Genomic DNA, 11,251 nt, shown 5'->3' on the forward strand with positions numbered 1-11,251 from the left:
ATGTTGCAAATTTTTTTTTTTTTTTAGTTCATTGCTTGCCTTTCACTTTTGGTTCATGGGAGATTTCTTTTTTCTAACAAATAAAAGTTTTTTATTTTACATAGCCTTATCTACTGATATTTTCTATAATGACTTCTGCCTTGCCCACCTTAAAATTATAAAAGCACTACAAGAAAATGTAGGAAATATTTACAGATGAATGTTTTTTATCACCTAAGGAACTTGTTGAAAATGCAGGTTTCTGGGCCCTGCCTCAGGGCTTTTCATTCTTCAAGTCTGTCATGAGGCCCCCCAAATCTGCATTTTCATGAGTATATAAAGTTGGGTGGTTTTTTTTTCATGTATATATTGTTACTTACCTTTATTCCCCTTATATTAAGTGGGGTTCTAGCCTTACTTTTCCCAAATTATCACCCAAAGTTCCCATGGCACTGATTTAACAATCTGTTCTTTCTTTCTCACTCTCTTCTCTGCAATAAGCATCCCTTGGCCTGGTTCTTGCACTTCAGACTATGCCTTATTTTTGGCATTCACGGCCAAAGACTTTCACTGGGAATTGGCCCTCAGAATTCTTGCAGCTTTTGTCTATGGAAATTCACTTTAGGGCGCCTGGGTGGCTCCATTGGTTAATCAAATGCCTTCGGCTCAGGTCATGATTCCGGGGTCCTGGGATCTAGTCCCACATCGGGCTCCCCCTGCTCTGTGAGGAGCCTGCTTCTCCCTCTCCCTCTGCCTGCCACTCCCCCTGCTTGTGCTCGCTCTCTCTCTCTCTGTCAAGTAAATAAAATCTTTAAAAGAAGAAGAAATTCACCAGGTCTTTAGCCCAATATCAAGCATAAAAGTGTTTCAGAAAAACACTAAAAGCTCATCCAGTGTGAAATAACCATGGTCCCTTCACTTCCAAAAGAACTGGCCTTCAACTACAACAAGAGGTATGTAAGTTAGCACGAAAAACTCCAGTTAGACAATGATATGAGACACAGAAAACAGAATCTTCTTCTCTACAGACCTCTAAAATCATGGCAGGACCTCTCACTGCCCTCCCCATCTCTTCATTCCCCCTTCCACCACTAGTCAGCCCATTAATCCTCTCTGCTTGCCCTTTCTTTTCTTTCTTTCTTTCTTTCTTTCTTTCTTTCTTTCTTTCTTTTTTCTTTCTTCTTTCTTTCTCTCTTTCTTTTTTAAGATTTTATTTATTTATTTGAGAGAGAGACAGAGAGAGAACGAGCGGGGGGATGGGTAGAGGGAGAGGGACAAGCAGACTCCTTGCTGAGCATGGAGCCTGATGCGGGGCTCAATCCCAGAACCCTGAGACTGTGACCTGAGCCAAAGTCAGACGCTTAGCCAACAGCCACCCAGGTGCCCCTGCTCCAATTCTTTATTCATCCTTCGACTCAGATCCAACCTCCTCCAAGAAGCCTCCCTAGGACAATCCAACTACAGGAACCAATCCTCTGGCCTCCAAACTCCTTACAGATCCAACTGCACATGTTTCTACCTGTATACTTGGCTGGCTGGTTCTGGACCTGCTCTCTGTCCCTATCCAGATTGTAGTTCCTAGAAAGGGGAAGAGAATCCAAATGTATTGAGATCCAACTATATGCCAGGCACTGGGCAGGATGTTTATGATCCACCGTCTCAGCCTCTAAGAATGGTTTTTGGATGGGAAATCTGAGGTCCCATGGAGTTAAATAACATACTGAAGGTCTACTTAGCTCTTCCCGAACCGTCCCCTTTTTAATGCTATATTGCCTCCTCTTAGGAAGGGACTGTGTCCTATATGCCTGGGTCTCCTCTGCAAGACCTAGCACTGTGTTGTGACCACCAGCAAGAGTATCAGTCCCTTATGGAGGGCTCACTGGGTCCCAGGCACTGTATGAACCTGATAGGTATTAAATCATCTCATTTTCACATCAACTTTATGAGAAGTATACTATTATTTCACCCCATTTTACATAAATGGAAACTAAGACTCAGAGTAGCTAAATAATTTGCCCAAGGTCACACAGGAAGTCAGTGGTAGTAGCGGGATTCAACCCGGGCAGTCTGGCTGCAGCGTTCCTGCCCTTAACTAATTCATTCTTCTGCCTCTTATGCTTCTCCCATGAGTGTGTGTTGATTTATTAGTTGTTGATTTATTGTCGAAGAGGCACACCGAGACCGCCCAGTCCTGGAAGGTAGGGTGGGAACTTGTACCCTGGGAAAGGGAAGTCTGGTCTGCAGGGCGTTTTGAGGGATACCTCTGCCTCACCCTGGGCTGGGACTGCCGTGCCCAGGGCTGAGTCATCCTGAACCTCCAGGGCCAGGGAGCCGTTCAGCTACCAGCCGCTGTCCTCGAAGGAGGCAGGTGAGCTCAGTGCAGCACCAGGTCGGAGCGGCTCCTGACATGTTGGCTGATCTGCCTAGGGGACTTCACCAATCACCTCTACCTCAAAGGAATAGGGGCTCCCCTTGTTTTTTGTTAAGAACAACAACAACAACAACAACAAAAAAAAAACCCCAAAAATGACAAAGCAGTGACCCGGGCCAATATGGGAGGAGTTTCTGCCAGGTGCACTCAATTAGAAAAAGTTGCTCAAGGAAATGGCAAGTTAGAAGAGGGGTGGGAATGGAATGCCACAGGTCAGATGAAAAGCTCCAAGAAGGAAGCATTACAATGCTTTCTTCCTCCTCTTCTTCCTTCTCCCACTCCTCTTCCTCTGCGACACTGAAATGTCCCCATCTGGGAACTGAGGGGGTGAACAAAGTTCTGAGGGAGGCTCAGCTCCCCTCCCTTCCCCCCATCACCTCCCACCCCCTGACTCCACCCTCACTCCCCTCACTCCCGGCCTGACTACCTGTCTCCATTCGGTGGCTTAGTTACCTTCAAACTCATTGAGAGGACAGGTAGACGCAAGGCACCCCTAGGGTGGGGAAAGGCTCTGGAATCAGGCTGCTGCAGTGCAAAGCCTGGCTCCAGGTCTTATGACTCCGAGGGAGTTACTGGAACCTCTCGGTCTGTTTCCTCTTTTGTCCAATGAGGATAACTAAACAGGCAGAAAATGTCTCACCCTGGCTTAGCACATGGCGAGCCCTCGAAGACGGTAGTTTCTGGGGCGCCTGGGTGGCTCAGTGGATTAAGCGTCTGCCTTTGGCTTAGGTCATGATCCCAGGGGATCTGCTTCTCCCTCTCCTTCTGCCGCTCCCCCTGCTAATGCTCTCTCTCTTTCTTAAATAAATAAATAAAATCCTAAAAAAAAAAAAATGGTAGTTTCTGTTGTCGTTTTTGTTGTTATTATTGCCTCTCTCAAGGGGTACCCAATTATTATTATTATTATTATTATAATTATTATTATTATTATTATTGCCTCTCTCAAGGAGTACCCTTTCTGCTATGGACATGCACCCAGAACCCCTCAGAGGAAAGCAAAAGTCTGAGCAGCGGAAGCCCCCCTCCTGGGCAGGCAGCTCTAGCAAACGTCTATGATCCAGCTCATGATGTGAAGCGTGTGGTCAGGGGTGAGTGGTGAATGCTGCAGGGCCCAGGGCCACAGGGCTCCGCACTCCCCATCCCTGGCTTCATGACTGTGGGCAAGTTATACCACCTGCCTCAGTTTCCTTTTCTGAAAATGAGGATAATAATAGTACCTCCCCTACAGAGTGGTTGTGAGGCTGAAACGGGCTCTTTTGTGTAAAATACGCAGAACAGTGCCTCACATATGGTAAGCCATTAAAAAAAGTTAGTTGTGACTGTGGTAGTTAAAGACACAAACTTCTTCATGCATATGGACTATTTATGATAATAAATGTAATACAATGGCTATGAAGGCACCTGCCAAATAAAACACACGAGGGATTACTCTTGCGGTGGCAAAGGTTTGGCAAATTCTTTGCCTCAGAGAGGGTGAAGAAGACAGCATTCTAGTCACTGAAACAATCTAGTACACCACACGTGGTCTGAGAGGTGGGGGAAGAAAAAAAATAAAAATAAAATAGACATGGTCTAATACACCATTCTTGGATTTCCTCGTTTTCTGAGAACTGAAGGAACCTATATGTGAATCCTGTTTTCCCCCAACTTTCTACTTTGAAATATTTCAAACCTCCAGAAAAGCTGCAAGAATAGTCATGCCCTTCACCTAAATCCATGTGTGTTTTGTTGAACCATTTGAGACCTAATTACAAACATCATGACTCCTCATCCCTACATATTTCAGCCTATGTCTCCTAAGAATGCAGCCGTCTCCCACATAACCACAAAACAATGATCACAATTAGAAAACTAGCACTAACACAATACCATAAACAATCTATATACAAAGGTGCCCAGTTGTTCCACCAATATCCTTTCGTGGTTTTTTTCCTTCTCAACCCAAGATCCCCTCAAAGCTCATGCGTGCATTGTTCCCTAACTCTTCAATCTCTTTTATTCTAGAACAGTCCCTGACCCTTTTTTTAAAAGTCTTTGAGGACGCCTTCATGGCTCAGTCGGTTAAGTGTCTGCCTTTGGCTCAGGTCATGATCCCAGGGTCCCGGAATCGAGTCCCACATCGGGATCCCTTGCTCAGTGGGGAGTCCGCTTCTCCCTCTCCCACTGCCTCTCCCCTCCCCGACCCCGCTCATTCTCTCTCTCTGTCTGTCTCTCGGATAAATAAATGAAATCTTTAAGAATAAATAAATAAAAGTCTTTAATAACACTTATATATATATATATATATTTAAAGATTTTATTTATTTATTTGACAGAGAGAGACACAGTGAGAGAAGGAACACAAGCAGGGGGAGTGGGACAGGGAGAAGCAGGCTTCCCACTGAACAGGGAGCCTGATGTGGGCTCGATCCCAGGACCTTGGGATCATGACTTGAGCTGAAGGCAGACGCTTAATGACTGAGCCACCCAGGCACCCCAACACTTACATTTTTGAAAGTCAACTATTTTACCCAGTGTGCTCTGATTTGGATTTGTCTGATTGTTTTCTACTGATTATATAAAGATTAAATATTTTTGGGAGAGATACTACACAGGTAGTGTTGTGTCTAAATGTATATTTTAGGGGCACCTGGGATGGCTCAACCGGTTAAGTATCCGAGTCTTAACCTCAGGGTTGTGAGTTCAAGCCCCATGTTGGACTCCATGCTGGGTGTGGAGTGTACTTAAAAATAAATAAATAAGTAAGTAAATAAATAAAATAAGTAAATAAATAAGTGTATATTGTATAGCAGAAAAATCAAGCATTGAACCAAATTGAACATAATTTTGTTTTTTCTTCAAGGATTCAGGAGATGCTTCAGGGTTTACAGTGTTTCAGGCCATACTTTTGAGCATCTGTAGTACAATATCTCAAATCAGTAATCTTCAGAAGTATCTCTCCATTCCTCAGTAAAAACTGAGCATATCATTTCTATATAGGATACTAAATTTGTAAGTGATGTCCGTACCTGCTACTCTGTGATATCATGCACACTGTAGAACACATTAAGAAATTTTAAAGGGGGGCGCCTGGGTGGCTCAGATGGTTAAGCGTCTGCCTTCGGCTCAGGTCATGATCCCAGCGTCCTGGGATCGAGTCCCGCATCGGGCTCCCAGCTCCTTGGGAGCCTGCTTCTCCCTCTGCCTCTCTCTCTCTCTGTACCTCATGAATAAATAAATAAAATCTTAAAAAAAAAGAAAGAAAGAAAGAAAGAAATTTTAAAGGGTAAGACAAAAATACGTAGAATAGAATTTTTCACATTTTCTTCCCACTCCACAACAGAAAATCTTACACCCAGAGCTGGTTATTTGCCTAACCAGCTCCGGAGACAGGCCCCACTCACTGTTGATCAGGGAACTCTTTCCCAAGGCTCCTGGCTGGCTCAGAGGGTAGAGCATGTGACTCTGGATCTCGGGGTTGTGAGTTTGAGCCCAACATTGGGTATAAGAGATTGCTTAAAAATAAAATACTAAAAAACAAACAACAATAACAAAAAAAACCCTCTTTCCCACTGAGACTGGGTGAACCTTAAAAATGTCAACACAGGGGCGCACAGTTCACTCAGTCGAGCATGCAACTCTTAATTTCAGGGTTGTAAGTTCGAGCCCCGTGTTGGGTGTAGAGAGTACTTAAAAAAAATAATAAAATCTTTAAAAAAAGAAATCTCAACACAGTCAACACAACCCTGCAGGCAGCGCTACCAAATCAGAGAAATCAGAGCTGCCATGTGAGCGGAACTGTTTTCTATTTCTCTTTCACATAGGAGGCTGCCTTCGTGGCTGTTCCACATGGATGTCCAATAGGCACCTCTTATTTTTAATATTTTATTTATCTATTTGAGAGAGAGAGAATCGGGAGGGGTAGGCAGAGGGAGAAGCAGGCTCCCCGCTGAGCAGGGAGCCCGATGTGGGACTCGATCCCAGGACACCGGGATCATGACCTGAGCTGAAGGCAGACGCTTAACCGACTGAGCCACCCAGGTACCCCCAATAGGCACTTTTAAATTCAACTTCTCCAAAACTGAGTTCCTAATCTTTTCCCTGTTCCAAGCCTGCTTCTCCCACAGGCTTCCCCACATCAGGAAAAAGCAACTCCATCCTTCCAACACAAGGCCAAAACGCGTGGTGTCATTCCTGAGTCCTCTCTTTCAAATCCCACATCCATCCCTCAGCCGAGCAGAGACGCTCTACTTTCGAAATATCTCCAGAACCCACCCTCTTCTCTCCTCTGCCTCGGCTACCTCCCTGGTCCAAATGCAATCCTTCCTTGTCCTTATTGGTCTCCTACATCCACCCCCTTACCCATTTCTGGTTGATTCTATGGCCCAAACACATCTCCAGTCCTCCCCTTCCCCCCAATTCCACTGCCACCGCCCTGGCATAGTTTCTGGGGTGCCTGGCGCATTGCCTGGCTCACAGTTGGGATAGCCTCCCAGTGGGTATCCCTGATCCACGCTTGCCCCTCCGGTCTTGGCTCAACACAGCAATGCTCCCGCAGCTCTTCAGTCCAGTCCCGGTGACTGCCAAAGTAGTCGCAATGTGCCCTAGACCCTGCGCGATCTGCTCCCACCCATTTCCCGCTACTCTCTCACCCCCGGGCTATTTCTGGAACAGACACTACTATGTGTCGCTGACATCCTATATCTGCACCCCACCAAAGCCGAATGGTGCCTGGTCGTAGTAGGTGTCCAAAAGAACTTTTCTGAATGAATGAATGAATGAAACAAACTAGATGTAAGAAAAAGGCCAGCCTGAGCCACAGGATAAACGGCAACTTGGTGGTGGTAAGGGAGCTGCTGGGGAGGGGTGGGGCTGGGCACAGGGACAGCACACGACCCACCCAAAGCTGGGAGGTGCTGCTTAGCTCCAGCCTTTTGCTGCACTGTGGTAATGAGTGCGGCTGCATATCCCTTTCGTTTTCCAGGCACACACGAGGCTGTAGGGATTGGATCGGAGGGGCGGGGAGCAGTTTGCAATCTCTAGCACATACATTTTTTTTTTAAGATTTTATTTATTTATTTGACAGAGAGAGACACAGCAAGAGAGAGAACACAAGCAGGGGGAGTGGGAGAGGGAGAAGCAGGCTTCCCGCTGAGCAGGGAGCCCGATGCGGGGCTCGAACCCAGGACCCTGGGATCATGACCTGAGCCGAAGGCAGACGCTTAACAACTGAGCCACCCAGGTACCGCTCTAGCACATAAATTGCTTGTGAAAAGAAACCTCAGGTGCTAGCCTGAACCTGTTTAGTCTCTCTCCTTACCATAAAATTAGAACACTGACTATATATGTAACATATTTGCTTTTTCTCCCTCCTGGCTGTCTGGATTCTGAATACACGAAGCTTTCCTGTCCTATTACTCTTTCTGAGATTCCTGTTCAACAGCTAAGGGTGAGATGAGCATGTGGATGAGTAACCTGCTACAGCAAAATACCTGGCGAACAGAGACCTGTCCTTGGGCTCTTCTTAGCTGGGAAGCAAAGAAGCCAGCATGCTTCATTCTAGGCACCAGACAGTCCTGGCATTGGTTTAGCATCATGACTAAGTAAGTGAGCTCTAGAGTTAGGTTGATGCCTGGCTCTGCCATTTGCCAGCTGTGTGATCTTGGGCAGGTTACTTAACTTCTCTGTGCTAGGCTTCTCATTTGCAGACTGGAGACAGTAGTAACACTTACCTCATAGGGTGGTTGCAAAAATTAATATGAAAAAAATATCGACAACAGCGCCAGGCTCTTAGTCAGCACTCAGTAGCTGTGATCAACAATCAACATTTATCAACTGTCTTCCCTGCCTCAGGCCTCAGGAAGGCTTTAAGATGTCCTAGAATAGTCTTTTTCTTTTCTTTTTTTTTTTTTTAAAGATTTTATTTATTTATTTGAGAGAGAGAATGAGAGAGAGAGAGAAAGCATGAGAGGGGGGAGGGTCAGAGGGAGAAGCAGACCCCCTGCCGAGCAGGGAGCCCGATGCGGGACTCGATCCAGGGACTCCAGGATCATGACCTGAGCCGAAGGCAGTTGCTCAACCAACTGAGCCACCCAGGCGCCCTCTTTTTCTTTTCTTAAGATTTTATTTATTTATTTGAGAGAGAGTGCTTGCGTGCGCACGTACACACACACACACACACGAATCGGGAATGGAGCAGAGGGAGAGGGAGAAGCAAGCTCCCCACTGAGCAGGGAGCCCCACTGAGGGCTCCAACCCAGGACCCTGAGATCATGACCTGAACCACAGGCAGACACTTGACCGTGGAGCCACCCAGGCGTCCCAAGATGTCCTAGAATATTCTGGACATGAATCAGAAATGAGAAGCCTCCACTTTAAGAGTTTCCAGGGTAAAGTGGATAACTGTGATGATCCTGCATCATGGAGAAATCCTGAGATGTCATTCAAACAGAAGACTTTTACCTGGGTATTTGTGAACACCCACCAGAGGCATGCGGGGTGCTCTATGTGATGGGAAGGGTGGACTGCATTGGGAGTGGTGGGGGCTGGTGGTCCTGGACACCTGATTTGCAGGAGACAGCCTGTGGTGGAAGAGGTGGGGCTGTAGGAGCTCAGAGAGTAAGTGGGGCATAAGAAGGGAGAGGCAAGGAGTAGTGTGTCTCAACTGTGGGGTAACCACCAATTTGGCACACCACAGAATTTTAGGTAGTAATAATAACAGTAATAGTAATAATAATAATACTTGCTGAGCAGTTTCTCTTAGCCAGGCACTGAGAGCTTTACCATATTTGCTCTATGAGATATAGGTGCTGTTAACGATCTTCATATGATGGATGCAAACAGAGAAACACAAAGAAGTTAGGTATCGTCAACACAGACAGCCAGTGTACGGCTGCCTTGGTCTGGGCTCCGAAGAAGCAGACTCTGACAAGGATTCCAGGGAAGTAATTTACCTGAGAGATGGTCCCAGGAAACACCCAAAAGGGAGTAGGGAAATGAGCCGGGAAAGGGGAGGAAGGCAGTAAAAAGTGCATGACTGGGTAAATTACCACTGTGGGCAAATATAGCTCATTTCTGCTGGATATGAGGAAAAGCGCTTGCCTGGAAGTCACTGCACCCAGAGGGGAGAGGCGAGGGAGCCGGGATACGTGTCCACCAATTCCCAACAGCCAGAGGCTGAGGGCTGCTGGGGATGGAGGGAAGGGCCTGGAATTAATCAGCTACCACTTGCTTCCTGTGGGAGGGCACGGTGGACTCGGACAGACAGAACAAGCCATCAGGCAAAGTCACAGTGCTGACACTTGGAAGTAGGGTTGGTGCACTCTGCAGTGGTGGGCTCCATGGGCAGCGGCGGGGTGGAGCCCAGCTGTATATACCACACTGGCAAAGCTGTTATTCCAGCCCCGTCAGGGGTCAGGGCGGCACAGTCGATTGGGCGTCTGCCTTTAGCTTGGGTCATGATCCCGGAGTTCCGGGATCCAGTCCCGGGATCGAGTCCCGAGTGGGGCTCCCTGCTCAGCGGGGAGTCTGCTTCTCCCTCTGCCCCTCCCCCACTCATGTTCATGTTCTCTCTCTCTTTCTCAAAAATAAATAAATAAATAATCTTAATAGCATGTCCATGCCAGACAGTTGGGAATTCACAGAAGAGGAATGAAAGGGCAGAACTTGGAATCTGAAGACATGCACTTGAGTCCCAGGCCCTGGTTCTGCCCTGACGACACACATGGAACCAGGCAAGCACACTTCAACCCCAGAAGCCTGTTTCCCGGCTACAAAAGAGGGATAACAACAACACACACTGCTTAGAGGGGGATTCTGAGACCAGCAGAGATCACGCACCAGTTAAAAAGCACTAAGGAGGGGTGCCTGGCTGGCTCAGTCAGAAGAACGTGTGACTCGATCTCGGGGTCGTGGGTTTGAGCCCCACATTGAGTCTAGAGATTACTTAAATAAATAAAATTTTTTTTAAAAGCACCAAGTAAACTGAAGGGCTATAGGCAAATCTAAGGGGTAATTCCAAGGAATCCTTTGGAGGACCCACAGGGATGGGGACTCCTACTTTGCTCCTCCTTGTGTGACTCAGAAGTCCCCACCATCACCATTCCAAATTCTTCCTGGCAAGCAACCCAGGTTTGATGAGGTGTCAGGTCGTCATATTTCAGAGGAGGCTAGACACTCATCTCAGAAGCTGAATCTAAATTACTCCAAACAAACCAAATCATGATAATCCCACACCTGGTTTAGAAATGGGCACCTGCCAAATTCTAGCCAATAAATGTGAAGTAAGTCTGCTGAGAGGCTTCAATAAATGGAGTACAAGAGAAAAAAATTCATTTCTGCCCTATGTGAGAAATGGAGTAAGATATACTAATATTTATTGTATGCTTACCATGTGCAAAGTACTAGTCTAAGAGTTAAAAAACAAAACCAAACCCTGATTCATTTAATCCATATAATATCAAACTTTTGAAAAAATACTATTATAATCCCATTTTCCAGAAAGGTTAAGCAATTACCCAGTGTCATATAGCTATGGGATTTGGAACCCTCGTTAGCTGCAAAACCCACCCTCTTCACCACTGTGTTGTGATGCCTGGAGCAACTGCAGCTATCCTGCAGTAAGAGAAGAAGCTGACACCTGACAATGACACAGCTGCAATATCAGAATAAATTCGTCTCCCTGATAATGTTGAACTGCTGAATTAACCAATCCTTAACCAACAGATTCTCCTTATTGTTTCATTTAATTCCTCAAATAAAAAATCCTTTCTCTACTATCACCCACATGATGGCACGACCTTCAATAGCAACCAGGCAAAGAGTTCTATGGAAAATTCAAGAACGAAGCAATTTCGATATATA

Source organism: Mirounga angustirostris, unplaced genomic scaffold (assembly GCF_029215605.1).
Source record: "Mirounga angustirostris isolate CCGP_5_RB_7025 unplaced genomic scaffold, mMirAng1.0.hap1 SCAF_8, whole genome shotgun sequence".
Taxonomy (NCBI): Eukaryota; Metazoa; Chordata; class Mammalia; order Carnivora; family Phocidae; genus Mirounga; species Mirounga angustirostris.